The sequence below is a fragment of the Dermacentor silvarum genome, chromosome 10 (assembly GCF_013339745.2).
Source record: "Dermacentor silvarum isolate Dsil-2018 chromosome 10, BIME_Dsil_1.4, whole genome shotgun sequence".
Classification (NCBI taxonomy): Eukaryota; Metazoa; Arthropoda; class Arachnida; order Ixodida; family Ixodidae; genus Dermacentor; species Dermacentor silvarum.
In genome coordinates, this window is record NC_051163.1 from 94,808,898 (window position 1) to 94,823,368 (window position 14,471).

The window sequence follows — 14,471 nt, forward strand, 5'->3', positions numbered from 1 at the left end:
CGATGTGCTACGCATATTCAACGAGATATCGTAGAAAATGGGCGACGTCTGTACGCATGAGCTACGCAGAAAAAAAATTATGGGGTTTTACGTGCCAAAACCAGTTCTGATTATGAGGCACGCCGTAGTGGGGGACTCCGGAAATTTGGACCACCAGGGGTTCTTTAACGTGCACCTAAATCTAAGTACACGGGTGTTTTCGCATTTCGCCCCCATCGAAATGCGGCCGCCGTGGCCGGGATTCGATCCCGCGACCTCGTGCTCAGCAGCCCAACACCATAGCCACTGAGCAACCACGGCGGGTATAGCTACGCAGACTTCACGAAGTGTACGAGATCTATGCGAGGCGCTATGCGAATGCATGTGCGAGATGTGTGCAATGTGCTGTGCCAACCTAACGAGATTATGAACGAGGTGTGCGAGATAGCGTGTGATGTGTACGCACTGTAGTCATATGAGCAACGACATCTTTGACGATGACAGCGAACAGCATACAAAGTGCATGCACCTAAGTAGTAGTGCATACAAAACCTCGTGAATGACAGCGAGGTCTTATGATGAGTCGTTTGTAGCACATGCAAGGACCTAATCAATGTGCTGTATGACGACGTCGAACCATTGTGCCACATATACCAGCATAAATTGCAGAGTGAATAAGAGCTCCAGTGTTCAATTTCTGCAATTTCATACAATGGACACACACGTCCCCATCAAAGCTCATGACAGCCCTAATGATGCAATAATTTTCACTTGGGGACGTATTCTCGGATAATCACTTACGGCAATACTACTGCCTTCGTGTGACGCATTGGTCGACCTGTCAATAAGCGCGCACTGACAGGGATATTGCCGAAAGCTGTTGTCCGAGAGTACGTCCCTTGTTCAGAGTAGATCACCCGAAACTTTTAATACAATATAGGGTTGGTTACGTTCACAGTTTCGGAAAAATGCTATAGGTTTGTTTTTATGCAGAGTAAAAGAAGCTGTTAACGTGACTATTGCTCGTTGAAAACACAGCCAACAAGGACGAGTTGGCAACTTCGGTGGTCCATAACGTTGCTCTCAGAGAGAGAGAGAGAGAAGTTTAATGATGCGAAATGCAGAGATGTCGGCCTGAGGTAAATTCCTCTAGCCAGCTACTCGGTGTTGGGGGAAGGGGAAGAAGTAAAGAAAGAGGGAAGAAAGAGATGCATGATGGATGACGATGACGAGAAGGAGGATGTAAAACATGTGTCAAACAATTTTTGCATGCTCAAAGCCGACAGTCCAGGCCCGTACTTTTTAAAAAGTTGAGTAGCGCCTGGATGGCCTTGAATCCCGATTGAGCGTCTGGCGAAGGACCTAAATTAACGTCTTCCGACAACGGTGGGCTTTCAAGACGCGTAAGGTCCTTCTTCAATCTTTGACGCTCTTCCACGTGCTTAGGGCAGTCACAAAGCACATGGCCTATAGTCTCATTTACTTGGCACAACTCAAAGTCTGGAGACTCCATGCGTCTCATCAGGTGCACGTATCCGCGCGTAAACGCTACCCCCAGCCTAAGTCTGTGCAGAAGACTGGCACACCCGCGTTGAATTTTTGGTGGTAGCCCAAATTTTATGGTATGGTACAATCTCTGTAGTCACCTGTGTCGATTATCCGGATTGTCCCAGTGCTTTTCTGTCGATTTTCAGATGACACTGGAAAGGAGGCATTTGGCGTCCGCTCTTGAAAAAGGAATTTCAAGCATTGACTCTGGTTCTTCGAGTGCTTTCTTCGCTTCGGCATCGGCCAGTTCGTTGCTGTGTATGCCACAGTGACTGGGAATCCACTGAAATGTGATTTGCGATCGCGGTCGCGTGACCGCGGACGCCCATATGCATACGTCGTCTGCGTAGGTACTGATGCGTACTCTATCAGGAATTATTTCCACAACGCCAATAAGGGCAACATTGAAAAGAGTCGGGCTGAGCACTCCTCCTTGAGGCACTCCACGGACCATAACGTGTCTTCTCGTTTCGTCATCAATCGTGGACATGAAGACTGTGCGACCAATTAGGTAACTTTCAATCCACATGTAGAGACTGCCGCCGATGCACAAACTACTGAGGGCATCAAGAATGACTTCGTGCAGTACATTGTCATAGGCTCCTTTTATGTCCAAGAAAACTGCTCCTACAAGTCTGTGTCGCCTTTTTTCGTGTTCGATCATGGACACAAGATCAATGACCCCATCTATTCCAAAACGTCCACGTGTAAATCCGGTCATCATTTCAGGATAAAGCTCATTCGCTTCCATGAACCATTCTAATCTAGTGAGCACCATGCGTTCTATCACCTTACCGTCAAAGCTAGCTAAAGCTACTGGCCGGTATTATGACAGATAGATTGCTCTTAGTTTAAAAATGAATGTTACGTCTACGAGAACATAGGAATGATACAAAAAGACTGCGAGTAGTGGGCAGGGGCCTAAATCAAGCCATCGCAGGCCTTTTCACACACGGAAAGGAGCTAATATAGGGCTAAATGCTCATCTGCTCTCATAGCAGAACCCGAGGTATACGTTGATACAGACGCATTTGGAAATGTTGGCCGTAGATCTTTGTAGGACCGTGCTTACCCATCGAGCAGATGGTTCGTGATCATAAATAATTTGGTTACATTGCGTTCTAAGCAAAAGACTATGGTAGTGCCGCAAAACAGACCAAGAAGAGTTTGTTGCTTTGTCCACTCTAGATTTATTAGGGCGATAACCCTTGCTGCGTTCTCTGGCGCAGATGGTAAACAGCGAAGAGTAGGATACATCATGAAACGTTTCTTTCAACGAAGGTCTAATTCTAAGGCGGTTTGCTAACGAAGGGCTTGCTGACATTAGAAAAAAACTGTGAATGTCGACCCAAAAAAGGTGGCCTTAACCCGAGGTCTGCCGGTCCAGTGTGTCGCACCTGTTCTTTGCTTGTGCAAAATATTAGAAGTTGATAAGCGTTGGTATTGCTTGTTTTTGCACCATTTAATGCTAGAAACTTCTAATGTCTGTAGAGCATGCCATTGCACATAAGCGATAAGGTGTGCCAGCAGTAGATTCTGAAGCCATAAATAGGCTACCTGAAAACACCCCTTTCACCGTGGTTACAGTGGACCCCCTTAACGTTACAGAATTGGCGGCGAATGAACAGTGTACTGAAAAGCTCACGGTAACCGAAGTAAGCCTTGCTAATACAAGATTCGTTGGTTATGCTGCCCAAACTGATTGTCTGTATACTGTATCATTTAGTTGCTTTGCTGCAATGGTGGCACGGCCAGGTCAGGCGTTTCCAGATGCTTTAACCGTATTTCCCAAGGCAATGTTGTACCAAATGTAGCCTAAATAGACCAAAAAAATGGGGATGGAAGAAATGAACAAATGAGTTTGCACCTAGCATTCTGAATTTCCACTCCTCTGTACCTTGGCGATTACTTAGGCCAGTCGTTGCGTCATTTCAATACAGTAGATGAACGTCATGCTCCGTGCGGGCGTCATAACTTGAAATGTAACTGACAAACCGCATGCAGTTATGAACAGCCAGCTTGAATACTGAAAATACCACTACGCCCTAGCCACTGGCACGAAGAAGCCCAAAACAGACCGCTTATTATCTATGCGATCTTTAGCGACCGATATGGTTATGCGATAAATTATGCATATGCATATACGCAGAAATAGTGCTTCTATAGCACACATCCCGTGCACTACGCTGGCATTTGCACGTAGCTAAGTAACTTCGCATGGCGGTTCAGTAATAAATTGTATTTGTAAATCGCTTAATCGAAATCAAGCGTCGACAATCAGCGGGAGGGAATTCTGGCCTAGTGTTCGAGTAATATTAGAATCTCGCTAGCAGGCATCGCGACATAATAAATTGCATATGCTTTTGAACGTCGGTTTCGGGTAGTGAGCATTGCACGATGCCTCGCATAGAAGTAAACAACAGTGCCACTACGCATTTTTAACAACTCCGACCTCAGTATGTTGACTCTGTCATGCTACAGTATAAGAGGGCGAACAATTCCCACTTTGAAAGCCTACAAAAGGAGAAGCACGATTGCACTGTTCACAAATATCAATAACAAGAGGCGAATGGTGTGTCGACGCTGAAATTGCATATACCAAGCAAAAATGACCATCGAGTTGCTGCTAAACAGGTTACTTGACACTGAAGGCGTTTCACCCAGCGTCAGTGCAGTGCTTCGTCTGACCAAACTGTTTTTCGGTGTTGTATGCCAAGTCCCGGACATATGCTGCGACATCAGTTCCATTTTCTTTTTTTTTACCCTGCGTCATTGACTCGGACATCGCCGTGACGCTGTTATCACGACGACTGGTCACTCGATGCCGGATGATACGAGTAGAACAATGAATGTGAAATCAGTCGTTGCAAAGCATAGATGGCGATGACCGACCCCGTTAGTGCCAGCAGCCACCAGTCTGAACGTGCAATAAAGCTGCTTAATTTCTTTAGTCCTGGATTGTTGAAATTTCTAAATGTCGAGGTGCCGTAGTGCCTGTCTACCACTGCTACTATAGTACAGGTGGAGGTACTCTCAAAGATTAAAACACACAACAGAAGTAAAGCACCGCGACGAAAAATTTCCGGCAGAACCAATCTCACAATAAGGAATGTCGGCGTTAATGCGATTAGCATTAAAGGAATGTAGCGACACACCTATTGGCACTGCAGACGCACAAAGTAGCAACTTAGCTGCCAACCACAATGCCAGTTGAAACCACGACACAGGTTACCTCGTTGTAATATCTGCACCCTAGCTGAAACTCTGTAGTATCTCTTCTGTCCTGGCTGCAACTTCGTTTCAATGGCTCTGCATCAAGCGGCCGCAATCGACGCGGAGGTGTCATTTGTGGATGAGGCGTTATCGCATTTTATACAGTCGAAACAGGGTATATCGAACCCCCATATGACGAATTATTGTATATATTGAGCAACTGTAAAATCCCATTGAAATTTTCTGTATAATTTTTTTGTTTTATCTATCGATTTACTATCTATCGAATTTCTTTTGTGATCCTCTTCTGATTCGATATACCCGGTTCCTATTGTATTTAACTCTACATACCCCTTGTGTCACCTTCGCACATTTATTCTGCGGATTCCACCACGAATGGGCACGCGCAAATATCAGATACGAAGTGCCGAAGTTGTCTGTTCGGGAACACACCCCAGTTGCGGATACCCAGTGAGAAAAGTTTTTTACTAGGCCAGGCAGTAGCCAGCAGCAAGCATTTTGTCCGCTTCGCGAGACAGCAGCCACCACATACGTAGTGGCACAAGCTAGCTGACAACTTGGTCATTGGGTGTAAGAGCTTAGATACAAACATACCAGGAAATGGGTGAAGAATGCTGATCGAATTAAAAAAGAAACCGCCTTTTTGCTTGCGATAATGCAAGAGAAGACAAAAGAGACGGCGCAACTAAGCTTTCAGAATGTACAAAAAGTAAACCTAAATTTTAGATTGTTATTCAGTAACAAAGAGAAAAGATCGGGATATTTGGCCGTCCCGAATAGATCAAGTCGGAACTCGGGACGTCTGCTTAAAAGTTGGGACTTTCCCAATAAATTCCGGCCGGTTGGCAACCCTGGGTGTGATCGGCACTTAAAGTTTCATTTGTGATCATTTTCATTCAGAGTATAGCATTCTCCGTTTTTTTTTTGGAGAGCTTCTTTGTAATCACAATTTAAATTATATCTTATTTGCTTCCACGTAAAAATGTTGAATGTGGACACTGCTATATTCAACAAACGTGAACTTATCACGAATGTGATCGATTTTTCAGTAAGAAGGATGCGATATCACGAGCTGTGGCAGCAGGCAGAGCGGCTGTTTCTGCGTATCGCGTCAAGTGGTCGATGGCGACGACTATCCAGCGGGTTCCGGAAGCCGTGTTTGTAGGGGGTCCATACAGGTGAATCCCAATGCGATCGAGGGGCCTGGCGGGACACGGGATTCGCTGAAGTGGACCAGAGACATGCTGAGGCATGACGGACGGCAGAGTTCGGGTGCGTAATTCCAGGTTGGGGGAAACCGCAACACCTCCACCAGAATCTAATGCGAACACAGGATGAGAGAGCAGCGGGCAGCGTTCGCAGCGTGTCTAAACCAGAGCGGCTCAGGCAATCTCGAGCTCGCGCTGCAGCGCCGGGCATTGGTCTTCACTACAGTACTCTCATGGCCGTTTCCTTAACTTGATAGGCTCTCTGCACACTGCTTAGCATAACATCGGTTCCCACAGGGCGTCGGATCTGCCGGCTTTCCACTGGATCATTGTCGTTTTAGCGGCTGTTTCGTCACCTACATGACATGCATGTCATGAAATTCATGTCATGACCTATCATTTATATTCGTCATAAACCGTTGTTAAACTATGCCAATTTTGGTACCTACCAAGTTAACGACACGACCATGAGATTACCAAGGCGTAGACAGCCGTTTCATGACCGACATGACACACGTCATGGTATTCATGTCATAACATCATTTGAGTTTGCCATACACTCTTGCCATGCAATGCTAATTTTGCTAAATACCAAGTAAACGATACGACCATGAAAGCATCAAGACGTGCCTAGGGCTAGATAGATAGATAGATAGATAGATAGATAGATAGATAGATAGATAGATACTGTCAAAGGACAAATGTTCGCCAAGAAATACTTCGCATTTAAAAGAAATCTTGGCGATGATTAATCTAGCGGAAATGTATGCGGGATACCGTGAACAACTAGCACATCAAGGTCGGCGTCATCATACTCACCTTCTCCTAGACCGAGACAAATTTGCCCCAGCAAACTAATGGCACATTTCGATGAGCGAAGAGATGACCTAGATGCTTATTTGCATCGGCTTGAGAGGATCGCAGTCGGGCAAGGCTGGGAGAAGAGCAAGTGGTCCAGCGCCCTGAGCCTGGGTTTAGTAGGGGAGGCTCTGAGTGTGCTTGGCCGGATGCCAGTAGAAGAATCGTCAGACTATAAAAAAGTAAAAATAAAACTTTATTGCAGTGGTTCAAGCTGACCGCTGAAGGTTTTCGGGAAAGTTCAGGCTGTGCAAGCCAGAAGATTCAGAAATGGGAAAGCGGTTCACATACCGTCTGATAAACTATTTTGAGAGGTGGATAGAGCTGTACGAAGCGGAGAAAAACACATAAACAAGCTCACAACAAGGTTGTGGGTGAGAAATTCCTGGCCAGATGTAGCAATGATTTCGCCATATTTGTGAAAGAGAGAAAACTGCAGACTGTGGAGGAGATCGCACAGCAAACATACCAGTTTGTAGAGGCGCAGGTATTGAAAAATTTAGGAAAAGGTGTTAAATAGGCTCCCACTTCAGAGGAAGATGAGCTGAAAGAGAAACCGCAAATGGATGGGGGTTTCTCTGTGACCGTCCCGGTCATCAGACAATTCATTGCCGTGCGGGACGTGATGGCCAACGTGAACGGTAATATTGTTAATGGCGTAACAAGAGCGGATACCAAACTGAGGAATGCAAACGCAAACCACGAAAAGTGTCGAAAATTAAAGCCCCTAGAGAAGCTCGCGAAGCTCGCAGGTCTGAAGAAAAGGAAAGATTAGAGGTCGTAAGTGCAGCCATTGTCGAGAGTAAAGAGGGAGGTATGTCAGTGGTAGAAGATAAAGAAGAAGGAAAGAGGGCTACTGTATTACGAGACGCGGGTTCGGGCACTGTGCTAATAAGGAAATGTTTCGTAGCTCCAAAAAGCGTGACGGGGCCGGTGAAACCAGTTATATTCGTGTACCGCTCGGTGAGGTACCTCCCGGAGGCTAAGATCTCTATATTCACAACGTACTATAGAGGAATCGCGGCAGCCAGGTGCCTAGAAAAGCACTGCATGACCTGATCTTAGGAAATATACCACGACCGAGAGGAGTCTAGGACCCGTAGTCGCTCAGTGGACCTATCCGGTCAAACAGATCTAGGAACCGTAACCACAGTAACACGGATAAAGAAGAAAAGGTGAGCACGCATATAGTAGAAAGGCAACTTGATGTATCCGTGGAAGAACTGGGAAGTCAGCAGAGAGAGAATAGAACGCTCAGGTACGTGATCCGGAGGATTGGTGGCAGACCTATGCGAGAAGGGGTCAGCGGAGGTGTAACATACGAGCTGAAAAAGGACCTGGTATATAGAAAATTTCGCAGTGAATGGAAACAACTGATGCAGTTGATGCTTCTGATACAACATACAAGAGTCCTAATCGAGAAGGGTCATGTTAACGGACACAGAAATGGAAGGCAGATAATACCGGGACTAACCAAAAGAATATTTTGGCGGGGAGCACACAGGGAGGTAAATACCGTATTTACTCGATTGTAATGCAATCGCGATTGTAACGCCAGGGATGACTTTTCATTGCGTTCATCACGAAAAGCATAAAACAGCGAAAGTTACGCGAAGGGAGACTTTTTGTTGCGTCCAGCTAAAAGAAGAAAACCGCTAAAAAAAGAAGAAAAAGAAGAAAAAACGAAGAAGTAACGCAAGACCACCGGATGCATGAAAAAGTTGAAGTTTCGCCAGAAAGGCAAAGCAGCAATTACGATATCAAATTAGTAGACAGCTATACGGAGGTAAGCATAGTAGTTTTATCGGCTGCATAAACTTGGACACATTCGTTTACTAACTGAATGAAGAAGCATGGTGTCAGCGCGCACAAGCGAACATGAATAGATCTTACTCGATAACTGCAGACCACTGTCAGAACGCTGGCTTGAGCAAGCGCGGCTGCAGCGAGCGAAAGTTCATGCGGTCTATCGCTTCAAGGAAAACTGAGCGACGAAAGCACAGCGCATACAAAGTTAAGAGCCGTGTGGAGATCACTTTCACGATAACGTGCGCGCGACTGCCCAACGCCGAGCAAAGCACGCAGTAGCGGCAGAGTAGAAAAGCCCCACCCCCTCCCTCCAGCGCTGCCTTCCAGCTTTCCTCCTTTCGCGTGAGAGATTGAGTCGCCAGTTCCCCTTGCACCCGGTCGGAATGTACGCATTTGTAGTCGCAGCTAAACGTTTCCTCCCCTCACGAGGCCTTATGGGTCTCCTGGGTGTCCAGGGGGGCGTCCTGGAGTTCGAGTGCGTGGAGTTTGAGCGGAGTTCGAGCGCGTGGCTGCGTTTAACGAGTGAAAAAATAACGCCAAACTAAGGAACGTCTTCTTGAGCCTCCAGGATGTTGCTTGCACATGGTTTATGAACCGCGACGGTGCCCTGTCATCCTGGCCTGAGTTCCAGCGCAAGCTACTGGAGACTTACTCCAGCCCCTATTGCCTTGAAAAACGCCTGCATTCAGCGTGTATACTACAGTAGGATAGACGCGACAAAATGCAAAGGAAGTAATACGTCCTAATCAGGCTAAACCCGCTAAGGAGAAACCCTTGGAGAAGCCTCACTACGTCAGATGTTTTATGCTGATGGTTCATGCTGCAGGACCCTTTTAGTGCCTGTACTACTCTGCTGCTGAGTTAACGAGCCCGATATAGGACAGACCGCGGCGGCGTACATTCTGTATTGAAAAAAGCCGGCAGATGCCACGCCCTGTGGGAGTCGATGTTATACGAAGCGGTGTGAGGGTAACCTGCCAAGTTTATGAAATGACCTTGAGAGCACCAAGACGTAGGCGGCTGTTTCACGACCTCATGATGCGCATGTCATGACATACATGTCGTGATTCCTCAGGAGTCGCTTTAGCTAGGCCTAAGAAACCTTAACGCTAACGCCTTAGTCAAGCCTTTTCCTTCGATTAGTACCACATATGAACCCATTCCATCGGTTTTTGAGTGTTGTACTTTTTCTTCTCAGTCATTGTCATTTTTGCTGAATCATGGTGAAGACTATGGCGTTTACCAACATCCTCTAGTGTTTCCTTCACTGAGTACCCACGTCCGAACCTATTTCAGTGGTTTTTGAGTGCTAACATTTTGGCTGAGTCATTATTCATTTTGCTCAATCATGATCATGAGTGTGGCTTCTACCACCATCCTTTAGGGTTTCCATCACTTAGTACCAAGTCAGAACTCATTTCAGTGGTCTTTGAGTGTTAATCTTTTAAATGCGAAGAATTTCTTGGTGAACCTTTGTCACTTTGACAGTATCTATCTATCTATCTATCTATCTATCTATCTATCTATCTATCTATCTATCTATCTATCTATCTAGCCGCCTACGTCTTGGTGATCTCATGGTCGTTTCGTTAAATTGGTAGGTACCAAAATTGGCATAGTATGGCAACAGTGTATGACGAACGTAAATGATAGTTCACCACATAAATTTTATGCCGTGAGTGCCATGTAGGTCATGAAAGAGCCGCTTAAAATGACAATGACTAAGCGAAAATGACATTCACCCTCAAAAACCACAGAAATGAGTTCGGAGGTGGGTATTAAATGAAGGAAACACTAAAGCATGATGATAGAAGTGATAGTCATGAGCATGACTCAGCAAAAATGACAATGACTCGGCGAAAAAGTATTCACACTCAAAAACCACTGAAATAATGCCGACGTGGGTACAAAGTAAGGACACACTAAAGGATAATGGTAAAAGTCATAGTCATGAGCATGACTCAGCAAAAATGACAATGACTCAGCGAGAAAAGATTAACACTCACAAACCACTGAAATTGATCCTAGGTTGGTACGAAGTGAAGGAAACGCTTTAGTGGTAGAAGTCATAGACATGAGCATGACTCAGCAAAACGACGATTCAGCGTAAAATGATTAACACTGAAAAACCCCTGGAATGGGTTCAGACGTGGGCGCTAAGTGGAGGAAACACTAATCTTCTTTCTTGTTCTCAAGTCTCACGGGCACTCAAAGCAGAATTCTGCCGTCGGCGTCGTCGTCGGCTTCGTTGTCGCCGTCGCCGTGAGGTTCCGTATGAACTCCAACGGCGATGAAATCATTGTCACACGCCGTATGCTGGATGTGCGAGTGAAAGCGGGCGAAGGTCGCGCGCTTTCACTCAGCGAGAAAAGACTAACACTCAGAAACCACTGAAATTGATCCGATGTAGGTACGAAGTGAAGGGAACGCTAAAGGATGGTGGTAGAAGTCATAGACATGAGTATAACTCAGCAAAACGACAATGATTCAGCATAAAATGATCAACACTCAAAAACCCCTGGAATGGGTTGAGACGTGGGCACTAAGTGAAGAAAAAAGCTAAACTTCTTTCTCCTTCTTTCTGCGGTTTTACATGCCATAACCAGTTGTGATTATGAGGCACGCCGTAGAGGAGGTTTCCGTATTAATTTTGACCACGAGGGGTTCTTTAACGTGGACTACAGCGCAAGCACACGGGCGTTTTTGCATTTCGCCTCCATCGAAATGCGGTCGCCACGGCCGGGATTCAATCCCGCTATCTCGTTCTCAGCAGTGCAATGCCTTAGCTGACTGAGCCAGCGCGGCTGGTAAGAAAACACTAAAGAAAAATGACAATGACTCAGTGAAGAAAGAATAACAGTCAATAACCACTTAAATGGGTTCGGACATAAAGGACAAGTCATGACACGAATGTCCTGACAGCATGTCATGTAGGTCATGAAACAGCCGCATACGCCTGGGTGCTCCCATGGTCGTTTCTTTAACTTGGTTGGCTCCCCGCCAACTGTTTCGCATAACATCGATTCTCACAGGCTGTGGGATCCGCCGGCTTTTATTGCGATAGTAATTATATGGACACTCCAAGCGCGTTTTTGCCGTCGCCTCCGGCGTCGCCATATGTAGTGATGTTCCGCATAAAGTCCAACGGCGATGAAATCGTCGCCGCGCGATGTGCGTTGTGTGCGCGACTGAAAGCGTGCGAGGGTGAGCCGGGAACCGCAGCTTAATCTCGCGCACGCGAGAGGGGGATGGGGGGTGCGCACGGTCTTCCTTCACGCGGGAGGAAGCGACGGAGACGGGAAGGGGGGGGGGGGTGCGTTCTGCTTACGCGGCTGCTGCTATCTTGAAAGCGATCTGCGACGCGACCGAAGTGTGCGCCCGCGGAAGCCTCACCCTCAAAGCGATCTCATAGAATAAAGACCAACTTTAGAGAAGAGAAACTGTACCTTCCACAGTGGTACGAAAATAAGAAGCGGCCGCGCATGGAACTCACTGGGGTACCCGACAGATGGCGCTGCTCAAACAGGAAGCGGAAATCTTAATTTTTTTAGTGCAAAATCCAATATGGCCGTTTTTTACCGGTCGCGCACGCTGGTACGCGCCGCGCTTGCCCAGCTGGCTGGCGTTGCGGCATGCCTCAGTGCCTTGCCGCTTAGCTTGTGCGTTCTGTTTGCAAGGAGACCAAAGGGCCTCTACTGACGCCCATACAACCAAGCCACATGTGAGTGGACAGGACGTACGACTTTATTGGTTGAAGACAAGCAGTGCACCTTCTCGTACAAGAGCAGCAATAAAACTTGCATGTTGAGATACGCTGAAACATTAAACGCGAGCTCGTAAACTGCTGACTTTCGTAATCGCACATGGCGGTCCGGTAACGTGCGACAACCAGCAGCGCAAGCAGATGTTTGCACCGACAATCACCGTTGAAGATTAGCAACTTGCATACCGAAGCAATCGGGTGACGCAGGCATCTGCTGCCGCACCCAACACAGCAACATGGACTACCGTGCGTTTTAGCATTACCTCCTTTCCAAGGTGCACGTTTTTGTTTGTCTATCGGCGCCACTAATATGTCACTGACACTCGGTGCCCCATTTTCTCTCAATATGCACAAGTCGGTTTCGTGGGCATCACCTTCGGCAGCCACTTTGCGGGCCTTTCCACCCAGGTGGATATCGACTTCATACACTTCCGACCATGTAAGCACATATGCCAAATTGCAGCTCAGGAAGCCCACAAGCACAATTTGCCCACGGCTGCAGCAGGAATGGTCGGAACGGCGAGCACCAATCACGGTGCGTGTAAATTGGGAGTCTATGTCGCTGTGCGGACTGCAGGAGCAGGTGCTTACCTCGAGAGACTGTTTCCCAATGCAAATGACCAGGCCGCCACATCGAACAAACGTAATACAGCGACAATAAACAAGTGAGATAACAGCAAAATGAGATTCCGCATTCAATCACCGCATAAGGGTCTGACAATACGCTATACATTGGCTAAGATCCACATGGTAACAGTGAGGAATGACGTACACGGGTCACTTAGGCGCAGTAAGCAGTCCAACTACACGCACAGTGTTTGTGCTTGCCTTCGTTGCACATGGTGGTCTGGTAACAAGCTACCACAAGAAACGCAAACCGATTGGGCAGCATATCCCACCTGTTTGCACCGACGGTCATCGTTGAAGATAAGCAACTTGCATTGCGAAGCATTCGGCTCACGCAGGCATCTGCTGCCGCAGCCAACACAGCGACATCGACTACCCAGAATTTTAGCGTTAGCTCCTTTCCAGCCTGCACGTTTCTTTTCTTTCGGGGGCCGCTGATATGTGGCTCACACTTGGTGCCCCACTTTGTCTCAATATGGACAAGTCGCTTTCTTGGGCATCACCTTCAGCAGCCACTTTTGTGGGCTATTCCACCCATGTGGCTATCAACTTCATACACTTCGGACCATGTAAACATGTATGCTGCTCTCTGTTTATGCCAAATCGCGGCCAATGAAGGCCACAAGCAAAATTTGCACACGGCTGCAGCAGGAAAGGACGGAATGGGGAGCACCAATCACGGTGCGTGTAAATTGGGAGTCGATGTCACTGTACTGACTGCAGGAGCAGGTGCTTACCTCGAGAGACTGCTTGCCAATGCAACTTACCAGGCCCCCCAAATCTGAAAAACGTAACACAGCGACCACGACGAAGTTTCTACAACCAGATTCTGCAAACCACTTTAGTGTAGCTTGCACAAAAACCCAGGCCATTGCGCAAGAATAGCAGTCTTGAACGAGACCAAGAATTAAATATGGGAATGAGAAAGCTTGCATTCAGCAAGCCACTTTGCTATGGAAGCAGTGGAGGCCAATAACATTAAGAAAAGTGAAATGCTACATAGCACACGGTGCAAGCTTAATGCAAGACACATGCCGATGCCGCATCTGCTATTTCAGGAGAGGAAATTAACATGGCAACGTACAGTAGAGAATACTGCTACAAAGATGTTATGATAATAGACAATGACGGGCCTAAGTATCAGCAAAGAATCAGTTCACCTTTATGTTGGGATAAGGAAGAATGATATCTAGCAAGAATGGGGAATGAAAAAGCTTGCATTCATAGAAAAAAATTATACTTGGCACAAATTGAATTTGACAAGGCCAGGAAGCTGATTAAGGAAGGGCAAACTGATGGAACTCTTTTGGCCAGCATCGTCCATGCTTGTTCAGAGGTTGCAGGCGCACCTGAACACGAAGAATTTCTTTTGTTGAGGTACCTGGATGACTCGGCCAATATGCGTGCTGGTGGAATGATGGCTGAGGCGCTTTTAAGTCTTGATA

General features: G+C 46.8%; 3 protein-coding genes across 10 annotated transcripts in view; 2 read left to right on the plus strand and 1 right to left on the minus strand.

Moving 5' to 3' along the window:
* Window positions 1-14,471, plus strand: part of LOC119466308 (uncharacterized PE-PGRS family protein PE_PGRS24-like) — a 200,537-nt gene that overhangs the window by 51,047 nt on the left and 135,019 nt on the right. The gene's annotated exons all lie outside the window — the stretch shown is intronic.
* The window catches only part of LOC119466316 (uncharacterized PE-PGRS family protein PE_PGRS20-like), a 1,297,174-nt gene that overhangs the window by 32,682 nt on the left and 1,250,021 nt on the right, over window positions 1-14,471 (plus strand). The window lies entirely within an intron of this gene.
* The window catches only part of LOC119466319 (uncharacterized PE-PGRS family protein PE_PGRS20-like), a 1,091,962-nt gene continuing 1,085,063 nt past the window's right edge, over window positions 7,573-14,471 (minus strand). For all 3 annotated transcript variants that reach the window (XR_007463707.1, XR_007463709.1, XR_007463708.1), the window contains one exon: window positions 7,573-7,737. The gene's annotated coding sequence lies outside the window, so the exon portion shown is untranslated. The remainder of the gene's footprint in view (window positions 7,738-14,471) is intronic.